This window comes from Dipodomys spectabilis, unplaced genomic scaffold (assembly GCF_019054845.1).
Source record: "Dipodomys spectabilis isolate Male_0828 unplaced genomic scaffold, ASM1905484v1 ptg000174l, whole genome shotgun sequence".
Taxonomy (NCBI): domain Eukaryota; kingdom Metazoa; phylum Chordata; class Mammalia; order Rodentia; family Heteromyidae; genus Dipodomys; species Dipodomys spectabilis.
The window spans coordinates 9,182,525-9,195,206 of record NW_024870851.1 but is presented as its reverse complement, the minus strand read 5'-3'; the positions used below and the strand labels follow the sequence as shown (position 1 = coordinate 9,195,206).

At 37.9% G+C, this 12,682-nt stretch overlaps 1 pseudogene; it reads right to left on the bottom strand.

Annotated features, from left to right (window-relative positions):
• Positions 1-1,322: 1,322 nt before the first annotated feature.
• On the bottom strand, positions 1,323-11,484 carry LOC122120066 (annotated as a pseudogene).
• Between the last annotated feature and the right edge of the window lie 1,198 nt (positions 11,485-12,682).

Genomic DNA, 12,682 nt, shown 5'->3' with positions numbered 1-12,682 from the left:
TGCTCTTTTTTCAGTTTAATTTAATTTTATTGTAAAGGTGGTATACAGATGGGTTACAGTTATATAAGTAAGGTAGTGAGTATATATCTTGTCAAACAGTGTTACCCCTCCCTCATTTTCTCCCACTTTCCCTCCCCCGACACCCTCCCTACCAAGTTGTAAAGTTTATTCCCAACATAGTATCTTGTGAATATCGCTGTTGGATTAGTTCACCCTGTGTCCTTTGTCCACCATTTTGTTATTCTTCTTTCCTCAGACAAATGTATATACAAGACACAGGGTACCAAAATCAAAAACTTTGACAACAGGGGATAAACCAAAGGAAACAAACAAAAGAAAAAAGAAATTCCTTCCCACAATACATTAAAAAAAAACCTTTTGTTTCCATATCTTGGAGTACATTTCGATTACCATCATTTTATATGGTCATATGAACATAGCTATTGCACTATTGTGATTCTCTGCTAGGACTATACTAAACATACTAATTATTACAAATGAGGGAAGCCAGGCAGCCTATGTTTCTCTGGGTCTGGCTTATTTCACTTAAATTGACTTTTTCCAAGTCTTTCCATTTTCTTACAAATAGGGCAATGCCATTCTTTTTGATAGAAGTTATTGCACATGAATGCTGTGTATTTATGGATTTTTCTTTGCTTGTACTGGGGATTGAGCTCAAGACATTGTGTTCTTATCTGGCTTTTTTTGCTCAAGGATGGTGCTCAACCATATGTCCACTTTTGGCTTATTGCTGGTTAATTGGAGATATGTGTCCACAGACTTTTTCATCCAGGCTGGCCTCAAATTGTGGTCCTCAGATTGGCTTACCGGTATAAGTAACATGAAAAATTACTTTGGGTTGACATGTGAATGAGGAAGTGGACATACTTTTCAGTGTTGTGTGATTTGTACTCTAAGTTTTATCATGCTAATGCTTCTTTTTTTAATAAAAATTGTATTTACTTAGAAGCATTCAGAATGTCAACAAAACAGCTGCAACTTCTTTTTTTTTTTTTGCAATTACAGAGTGGTATTCAGTTAACAGAACAATTATTTCGTATAAGCTGCGTCAGACAACTGAAGATGAAAAAACTACCGTCCCCATATATAACTAATTGTGCTGTGCACCACAAGAACCTGCTTTAAATTTCCATGCCAATTTACAACCCCCATACTGTACCAGGCAAGGTTAGTGGCTATTGAAAATACCACCAGGACAGCGCTATCTAAAGTCACATTCGGTAGTGTGTTAACTATACAAAAGAAGACACTGTACAGTTTAAAAACAAATCTTATACAGCCTTACATTTCAATTTTTTTTCTTTAAAAGGAGTGAGTTGTGTACAGGGGGGTTAAATGCTTTATAGACAAGAAAAAAAACTGCGCTACAACCAACTTATTCATCATCATCCTCTTCATCTTCATCCTCATCCTCTTCATCTTCCTCCTCTTCTTCGTCCTCTTCATCTTCCTCATCTTCCTCCTCTTCCTTCTTCTTCTTGCTCTTTTCAGCCTTCACAACTCCTTTTCTTTGCTGCATCAGGCTTTCCGTTAGCTTGGTAGGCAGCAATACCCTTTTCGTGTTTTTCCTTCAGCTTCGCAGCCTTCTTTTCGTAAGGCTGCTTGTCATCTGCAGCAGTGTTGCTCTACATCTCTCCCAGTTTTTTTGCAACATCACCAATAGACAGGCCAGGATGTTCCCCTTTGATTTTAGGACGATACTCAGAATAGAACAAGAAGACTGAAGGAGGCCTCTGGGGTGCATTGGGATCCTTGAACTTCTTTTTTGTTTCCCCTTTAGGAGGGATGTAGGTTTTCATTTCTCTTCCATAATGGGCCTTGTCTGCCTTGGCCATATCTTCAAATTTCCCTTTCTCTTTAGCAGACATAGTCTTCCACCTCTCTAAACCCTTCTTAGGAAACTCTGAGAAGTTGACAGAAGCATACGGGTGCTTCTTCTTGTGCTCCTCCCGGCAAGTTTGCACGAAGAATGCATATGATGACATTTTGCCTCTCGGCTTCTTAGGATCTCCTTTGCCCTTGTTTAGTTTTTCCTCCGCGAGGCACTAAGTCGCTTGGTGCCCGTCCGCCTCTCACCTGCCCCTGCGCTGTCTCTATGGAGCTCAATATACTGCAATGGCTGTTGCTAATGTTTCTTTATTTAAAAAATATTTAATGGCAAAGAAATACATGAGGAAATGTTCATCATCCCTGGTGGTGAAGGAAATGCAAATAAAGACAGCCCTGAGATACCACCTTACCCCAGTCAGAATGTCCCACATCCACAAATCAGCCAATGACAAATGCTGGAGGGGATGTGGAGAAAGAGGAAGCCTATTACACTGCTGGTGGGAATGTACACTTATACAACCACTTTGGAAAGCAGTCTGGAGGGTCCTTAGAAAGCTAAAGTTTGACCTCCCTTACGACCGTCATACCACTTCTAGGCATCTACCCTGAACAACAGGAACCAATATACAAGGACACGTGCACCTCCATGTTTATTGCAGCACTGTTCACAATAGCTAGGATATGGAAACAACCCAGATGCCCCACCACAGATGAATGGATCCAAAAGTTGTGGTATCTATACACAATGGAATATTATGCAGCCATTAGAAATGACAAAATAATGGCATTTGCAGGGAAATGGATGGAGCTAGAAGGAATCATGTTGAGCAAGGTAAGCCAAGAGCAAAGAGACAAACGGTACATAGTCTCCCTGATAAGTGGATGCTAAATCCAAAATGTTAGGTGATACAACAAAACTAACAGGACTTAAGAAACAAAGAACTCCCACTCATCTGGTTGAACCACTACTAAATATCCTCATGCTGCTGATCACATATATGGTATATAACATGTGAACACCGTTATATATTACAGACTGTGATAGACAATTTGCTCCAGGAAAGTTAGAATGAACTTGTGACTTTAAATGAGCATCATTATTCCACAATACTGTGAAGTTTGGGAAATTATGTAATCACTTAATCACAATTAAAAAAAAAAAGAACCTCGGGGAAGGTAGGGAGGGAAGGGATGGTAGGGGGAAAACAATGGAGGGGGTAACAATGCTCAATAGGAAGTGTGCTCATTACCTTGCTCATGTAACTATAACCCTCTGTATAGTATCTTTACAATAAAAAATTTAAAGAAAATAAAAAATATTTAAAGGAAAAATAGGTAATAGAGAAAAGCTGCTTTTTGGTCAGTTCCATAGTGGCCAATTGGAGACTAAATAATATGCTATTTTGATAATATGCCATAATATTAGTATATTACATATTAGTATGCAATATTAATGCTTCTATGAAAAAACCAATAGATCCCAATCACCATTTTATGACACAGGTATTTTCAATATCTCAGGAATATCTAAGGATTTCAAAATGAAAATAAATGCTTTTGTTTCAAAAGAAAACATGTTTCATGCACTTCAGGGGGAAAAAAGAGAGAGGCTGTTTCCAGAAAGAAAGCAGGACCCTAGTGAATTCCCATTTGCATTTTGTGTGTCCTTGAGGTAAATATAACCTTAAGAAAAACTATTATTGCAGAGAACACTGTAAAATTGCTTTAATTTCTCTATATCCAAAGGTCAAATACGTCAGAGAGCCCATGGCTCTTCACTTCAGCTCATCTTGGTAATATTTCTTTTTGCTCTGGAACACAGTTAGCTCTTGGGGCAAGAGGCCAACTTTTCAGTTTCTGCCTTTCATAGTTTCTGTCTTCCTCTCTGCTTCGGTGCAGGTCAGTCACACAGATAAGCATTATGCCCGGAATAAAACTGGCTTTGTTTATCTGGACGAATAAATGAATGGAACCAGTTATTTTCATTGGCTTATTCTGGAAGGAAACCAAACTAATTTCCACAGACCTTAAATTGGACCAAAACCAAGCTACTTGTCCTCATTAATAAGAAGAGCAATAATGATGAACTCTAGTATAAAAGGAAAAACTTTTGCAAAGGTAATAACTAGTAGCAGCCAGGAAAGACATGTGGTTAAATAGGAACTGAAACTGAGAGTGCTGAAAGTTCTGAGATACCCCACTTCTCTGTTTTGGGGAATGGTGCCTTGTGGGCCAAAGGACTCTTTCTTCTCCTGTTGTAGGTGCTGCAGTTTTCCTGCAGACCTTGTTCCTCATCCAGCCAAGTAAAGCAGGAAGTATTTGCGTGGCGGAGTCTCAACGTTTCCATAGAACTCTGGGTATCTCAAGAAAGTTTTAAAACATGTACCTTTATTTCCAGGATTCCCAACAGGTTGCTTTTTTTCTTTTCTTTTCTTTTCTTTTTTTTTTTTTTTTTTATTGGTTATGGGGCTTGAACTCTGGGCCTGAGCGCTGTCCCTGTGCTCTTCAGCTCAAGGCGAGCGCTCTACCACTTGAGCCACAGCACCACTTCCAACAGTTTGCTCTTTAAAAAAAAAATTCACACATTGTTCAAGGAGCAGTGAGATTCTCACTTCCGTTGTATTCAAGTAGCCAAGGATTCTCATCAGTGGTCTATTTTTCAGCTCATGAGAAAAAGTTCTGTGTTAGTCCAACGGGTACTATACTCTTCCCATTTATGATTCATGGTGGGAGTCAGTCATGGTGGCTCTTTCCTGTAATCCTAGCTGCTCAGAAGGTTACGAGCTATGGATTGTGGGTCAGGGCCAACTAGGACAGAGAAATCCATAAGGCTTTTATCTAAAGTTAACTACTAAAATTCCAGAAGTGGAGTGTGGCTAAAGTGGTAGTGCCAGCCTTGAATGAAAAAACTCTTTAGGCCTTGAATTCAAGCCCTAGTATTACTACACACACACACACACACACACACACACACACACTCACCTCCCCCCCCATTCATGACTGGCCTTTTGATTATACTCCTTAATACATTTATATAAGTGTTAAATCCATATATGTGTGTGCACAGATAATATATTAAATATCACGTATGTGTTTAACTTGTTATCTTGCTCAAAGTTAGGAATAATTTCTTCAGTTTGTTTCTAGTGTTTTATTATTCAAATTTTGTTGAGCTATTTTGCTCAGTATTTATTTTTGAGATACTGAGGATGAAAGAAACTCTGACTGGAAAAATTTGTGAATAATTTCAATCAAAGATTAGTTTCTCCAAATACATGCAACTAAATGAAAAATAAAAAATAAGAAAGAAAAAGGAAACCAAGGACTCAAAGAAAGCAAATGTGAAAAATGGATTTTTAACATATATTTTATTGTTATTGTAGAGGTGATGTAGAGGGGTTACAGTTATATAAGTCAGATAAAGAGTACATTTCTTTTTGAACAGTGTCACCCCTTCCCTCGCTCTCTCCCAGTTTTTTTCCTCCTGTCACCACCCACATGTTGTATAGTTCATTTTCCACATACTGTCTAGTGAGTACTACTGCTGTACTTGTTCATCCATTGTCCCAGCCTTTCTGTGACACCCCCCCAAAGACAACTAAACTCACATACGAGACAAATGGTAAAGGACAAAAACAGCAGCAACAACACAAATCTCATTTCCATTTCTTGAAGTCCATTTCATAAAATATTATTTTATATAATCATATGCATATAGCTACACATTGCACTCTTTTGTATTAGTTACTTTTTCAGATAAGGTCTCATGATTTTAAGATCTCATGGTTTTATTCCAGGTTTATCTGGATAAAATGAAAGGTACACTCTACCATACCTAGTTTGTTGATTGAGTTAAATTCTTGCTAACATTTTACCTTGAACTGAGATCTTCCTGATCTCTGACAAAGATTACAAGTGTAAACTTCTGTACCAGACACAAAAACTTCTATGTATTTCTTCCATGCACTCACATGGCTTGATATTAGGAAAAATATCCATATATCTACAGACATTTTAAGACAAATCGGATCATACTGATAGAGTTTGGGACATGCTACTCCCAAATGTGTCCTTTGGAAATATTGATTATTTGGAGCTAAAGGCAACTGTAAAACAGGAGGTACAAGAAGAGCATCTTGACCTCTACTTTCCTCCCTAAAAATAGGCTATAAATCTGTGAGGAAGATGTACTCTCCCTCTCTGAGCAAGAGAGGAACTTAAAATCACTGACTCTCTACAATGTACTAGAGTAACCATTGTTTTCCACTAGTTTTTCCTTAGTAATTTTCCTACAATTTACTACCCCTGGGAACACTTTCTTATGCTGTGATACCATAAACTTTTTCAAGTAATAATATACCCTTGGACACCTTAAAAATATAGATAATCAATCTCCATTTTACCATTTATAATGTTGCATGGCTACACAAATTTATTTGTATGTATTTCACTAATTGACTATGGATAAACATTTAAATAGTTTCTAGTCTATTTGTAATAAATAGTACTACAACATGTGCATTTGTTGGGTAATCTGTTTGGATTTCATTTCTAAAAGTCATTTCTGATAAATATTTAAAATATTTGAAATGTCTTCTCAATTTGACTCCAAAACTGTTGTAACTGCAGCATGATTTTAGTATATTTATAGGGTATTTTGTACTTCACAGAAAAATTACTTGGGAAAGAGCTTTTAGATGAAAGATGTGGTCAGGTAGGAGGCAGAACTAAGAAATGAAGATGATCTGAGTTATACTTCTAAGAAAAATAACCTGTAAGAACATTGGGATGAAGGAGTCTCTGCAGTATACTGCCTGTCTAGCATGCACCAAGTCTTGAGTTTAAACCCCAATAAAGTATACAGATGCAGTCACACACACACACACACACACACACACACACACACACACACAAATAATAAATAAGAGAAAGAATATAGAAACATTAGTAATAAAGTTCAGACACTATAAAAAGTAATTACAAAGCTATGTGTTAGGGGACATAGTTCAAGTAGTAAAGTGCCCCCGTAGGTTCTGAGTGCAAATTCCAGTATTTCCCCCTTCCCAATGTACATATTACACAAAGTCAGGCACTCAGTTCAGACATTGTCAAGAGATCACTCTTATGAAACTGAATGATGCATAGCACAGAGACAAAAGAGTTTTAGTAGGAACGAGTTTTAAATGTTACAGTTTTGCCTGAAAAATTAGACACAATAGCAAAATCTTTCCTAAATATATTTTCACTTATAATATTACTGACTTTTCATTGGCTGGTAAACATAATCCATTTTTTCCTCCTTAGATGAAAACTCAAGTTGTCTCCTTCCATTCCTACAAACTACTTATTTTAGACTCTAACCCTACTGAGTTAGATTTAGTTAGTCATTAACCTCTAGGACAAAAACAAAACAAAACAAAAAACCCCAAAACCCAAACCTTTAGAAATAGCACTTATCATTTTGAAGGCTTTCCAAAGTGAATTAAGATATTGCTTACACTTCTATGATTTCTATCTAAATCTAGAAGTGTTTGTTCTGTGGCTAAACCTATAAAATCATTGGTTTTGTAAAATACATTCTTGGTAAACCTGTGAAATAAAACTAGTGTCTTTCTGGGTAAATTGTCCAATACTCCTATCCTTTCTCAGGTGCCCAGCCTCTTCTGTTGGTGTCAGTGTGCCCGGCAGGCCTCTCCTACTCCAGTTCTGCTCAGCAATTCAGACAGAACATCCTAGTGAACTACACCAGACCAGATGGTCTTCATTGTACAGGCATGGGAAGAACTCTGCTCAATAGAGGAAGCCCAGCTTTCTCTTAGCAGGCAATTCCCATGACACCTGCAATAAGTAAGTAAGGCAAAGTAACAGGGAGATGTACTGTTAATATCATTTTCACCAAACTTCAATTTACTTAATTTTCAAATTCATCAGAGTAATGCACATATGCACACTCTTGAAAACTCAAATAGCTCTAGAGAGATAAAAGGGAAGAGGGGGAAGCAGGAAGAGGATAAGAAAGAGTAAGAGAAGGAATGAAAATAAACAAAGTTAATTATATTCATGTATGGAAATGTTATTATGACACCTTTTACCATACAGAATATGGTAAATATAATATATTCCAATAAGTATAATATATACCAATAAAGAGTAAAAAAAAATTAAATGGCACTTTTGAAATTTTTAATAAAAGAGCTTTCTTGTAGCAATGTCTCACTTCCACAAGCAAGATATTTTAAATATTCATTCTATTTATATTCAGTCCCAAATTTCTCAACTACTGGCTCACTCCATTAATTTTTCTTTTTGCATCATTACTGAATGATTTTTTATTTATGAACAACATAACCCAAATTTCCCTTTATGAACACCACACACCCCAAACTCATGTTCGTCTTAACCTTCTCATTCAATTATAGCACACTTTGGGGTTAAATCAATATTTAATATTTACCATTGCTAAAACTGTGCATATTACTAACCGCTGAACTACTTCATGTTTTGTAATTTTCTATTTATTTTTCTGGGTTTTAAAATAGCCTTGCCAGTTTCCTTTTCTTAGTTTGGACCCTCAAATTTTCTCCTACTGCTGTTAACTCTCAGTAAAATCAGACACATGAGCCAAATTATCCCTGCCACTCCCTTCATTAAGGTAGGCTTCATGGGGCTATCTGACCTTCTCACCACTGCTCGTGATGCTATCATCCAGGAATTTCTCTGGCCTTTATTCAGAGTATCCCTATCTTTCTTCATTTGTAATCAGTCTTTCATGGTTTTGTAACCAGTCTTTCATGTGTTCCTCTTTTGTTTTTTTAATTTACTCTTTGTAAAAAGAAAAATCTTTCTTTGTCATTTTGAAGCAGCAAAGGGAGAGCAGTCTTTTATAAAGGAGACTTGAGGGGTAAATATATCTTGGTATTGCATGTCAAAAAATACTTCATTTTGGTGTTAAAGGAATGGTGCAGAATTCAAGGGTAGAAATCACCGTTTCTCAGCATGTCGAAGGCATTGCTTCTGTTGGGCATGGGCCCAGGATGCTGTTGAAAGTTTGATGAAATCTGAGCCTGACTCTGCATCCTTGTAAAGAGATCTGATTTTGCTCTCTGGGAAACTTTCAGGCCTTTCTTTCATCCATGCTCTTCTGATGATGAATCTTTCTTCATTAGTGTGTGTGTGTGTGTGTGTGTGTGTGTGTGTGTGTGTGTGTGTAGTGGGGGGGGGGTTTAAGCAGTTCTTTCAACCTGAAAGTGTGTCCTTCAATTTCTTTTTTTTTCCATTATCTGTTTGATAATACTGTCCCCTCTTTTTTAAAAAAAATCCTTTCCTGGATTATGGAATTCATATTAGATGCATCGAACTCTCATCTTTTCTACCCTGTTTTTCATCTTTTTTTCTAGTTTTATTAATAGTAACCTTTTAAAAATATGCATTAAACAGTACATAGTAACACTTCTATGCAATGGGATTGTATTGGCCCTGTCTATTAATTATTCTTTTCTATCCCCCATTTCTTATCTACCCCTATCTTCTCCCATTTCCTTTCTTTTCTGACCATCATGGTAAGATATTCTCAAATTTTTGTGTTTTAATTCTTCTGGATTCCCTGATATGGTGATATTTTGATTTTCCTCTTTGCTGGCTGTTCATTTTTGATAGCACTCTGTTACCTTTCATGGCTACCTAATCTGCACTTATGTGTGGAGATATTATTTCCAGATACTTGTCTTGGTGCACCATTAATGGAGTGCTTAAGAATTCAGACTGCAAGGAGTTCAGAGGCTGATGCTGCCATTTGCTGTGTCTATGGGCCTTTTACAACTTCTCCGACCTCTGTCCATTAGGTTTTCACAGTTAAATGGAGAAAATAAGAGAACCATATAAGGTTTGGGGAGTTTCAAATGAAACCAATGGGCACCAAGCGCTGAGCACAGCACCTAGGAAGTGTAAACACTTTCCTTAAATGCCTGGGGGGGAGGGCGCGGTCCTTGGCTCAGCATTCCTATTGAAGAATGAAGAACTGTAGCCGGGCGCCGGTGGCTTATGCTTCTAACCCTAGCTACTGAGGAGGCTGAGATCTGAGGATCACGGTTCAAAGCCAGCCCAGGCAGGAAGAGTCCATGAGACTCTTATCTCCAATAAAACTCTAGAAAACCAGAAGTGGCGCTGTGGCTCAAGCGGTAGAGTGCTAGCCTGGAGCTGAAGAGCTGAGGGACAGTGCCCAGGCCCAGAGTTCAAGCCCACGACCGACGAAGAAGAGGAAGAAGAAGAAACAGAGAGTTGGAAGCTCTCAGTGTGCTTTTAAACTTTGGAGCTGGCATGTGGGAAATCTACCTGGTAGAGAGAGACCAGGCAATAACAAGAGTGAGGGACTGTACCAGCTGTTACTTGCAGACAAATGAAGTACCCCATGAGAATCTGTCTGAGTCCAGTCAACTTACCAAACTGCGAGAAGTCACAGTGATAATAAATGATGGCTGATGATTTACACCACTGAGTTATTTAGCAATTGTTAACGATGGGGAACACAATAGCCCCAGAATGAGCACAAGGCCACACCTAGTGTTTAGACGGTGAGATGCACACATTCTAATTAGCTATCCAGAAAGAGCCTGCTGACCTCTCCACCCAAAGTCTACTTAAAACAACCTTGTCTGCTCTACAGACATTGTAAAATATCCATCTGTCTTTGCAGTTAAAAATAGGTTGTCAATAGGCTTGACTTCTTGAGGAAGATAATTCCGTGTTAAATGATGTGCCACATAATGGCTAAATGTGTATTGGTTTAAATCATGGTAAAGATATTATACCACTATTACACCGAGGTTTTTGGACTTGGAACATCTTAACAGAGACTTCATGTGAAAAATGTATTTATTTCAAGTCAGTAGACACTGTTTACATTTCACTGCTCACTTTATTTTCACCACTGGAAATGAGATTAGTCTTCACAGAAAAAAAAAAATCATTGCCATGAGGAAGGGAAAAGGCAGACAGTAGTCGAGATCTCACAGGGGAGACGGCAACTAAGCATCTAAATTGAAACACTTCAGTTTAAACAGCTATAAGCCTTGCAATCAGACATTCAAAATGTAACTGTCACTATCAGCTATACTCCTTGAAATTTTTACTTTGCATTTATTTGAAATGTTTCCAAACTTTAAGATAAGCATCCTATTAGGTTTAGCAGGGAAAATTTTACCTCTTCTAATTAAACCCTCACAGTGAACTCTGGGGGACCACTCGGCTGCGTGGAAGATATGTACTGATTTCTATTGCAACTACTGCCAGTGTCATACACAGGTTCCACTTAATTCATCAGCAGTCAAGGGCCGTGTGTAGGAGTGTGCAATGGAGCAGAGGCTATAATGTAAGTAAACTGCACTTGCAAAAGGAAAGATTTACACCTTTCAGCATCTTATATCACTTCGGGCACAATGTAGCCACTGTTTCAGTGGGTCACTTCCATAGAAAGAGGAACTTGGATATGGATTGTGGTCAAGGCAGCAGTAAGCTGGGATTGGAACAGTGTTCTCAACCTTAAACATGCATCAGAATCACCTGGAGGGCTAGGTGATACGGATTTCTAGACGTCACCAGGGTTTGGTTCTGTGAGTCTGGAGTAGGTCCTGGCATAAGGCCTTAAGTGTTGCTATTGCTGCTCACCTAAGGCCTACTCTTTCAGAGTCACTAGAACAGAGTTACTGCAGTCACTAGCACAAGCATCTATATGCATAATGTGGTCCTGTGCTGTATAATACACACACATACACAGAAAACCCAGAAAAAAAATTTTTTTGTCAGCCATGGGGCCTGAACTCTGGGCCTGGGAACTGCCCTTCAGCTCTTCAGCTCAAGGCTAGCACTCTACCACTTGAGCCACAGTGCCACTTCCAGCTTTTTCTGCTTATGTGGTGCTGAGGAATCAAACCCAGAACCTCATGCATACAAGGCAAGCACTCTACCACTGAGCCACCTTCCCAGCCCCAGACATTTTGTAATTAGTCATTTGTATTCTCTCGTATTTTTCTATGAAAAAGGACAATTTAAAGTATAATAAGTGAGTTGAAGTTTTTTTCAGAAATAATAAAACTAGATTGTCTAGAAACATGCTACCAATGGTCTTCACAGCCAAGGCATTGTCATTAATCACCTTCAAACCTTACTAGAATGTTGTAAGGAATGTATCTATATCACTCTCTACATTTAAGGCAACTGATGTTCTGAAAGGCTAAAAAATGGTCTGAACAACCTCTCTGATTTGGTTACCTAGGTAAGGGGCTTCTATTGTTAACACATGGAGAATCCTGGATAAACCATCATGGCTGGGCACCGTATAGAGGAGTCAGTTGTCAGAAACTCTTTATGGAAGAATATTGCTAGACCTGCTTTGTGGGATGTTGAAGAACACTACACAACAGAAAGTATTTTCTTCAGTGTTACAGGGTCAGATTTTTAGTGCTGACTAGAAACTCACTCCCTGTCACTTATCCTTAGAACTGAGGTGCCTACTTTAGTTAAACCATTAAAAACTGGAATACCTAAAATATTTGCCCATCCACAGGGCCCATGAGTTGTAAAGACTGACATGAGTTTAAATTATTTTATGTGACTTCTTTAAATCACCTCAACAGTTAAAGAAACATATTGTTATTAAAGTTAGAAATCTTTAATATTTGGGTAAATTGTCAAGAGTGTAAGATTATACTTCTCTTTCAAGAGGAAAGTTGTTGGTGCTGATGATAAAAATATAAGAACATTAATGAGTGTTCATTGTATTGTTTAAGAACAGTTAAATAAATAAAACCTGGAACAAGTGAAACTCAGAAGATGT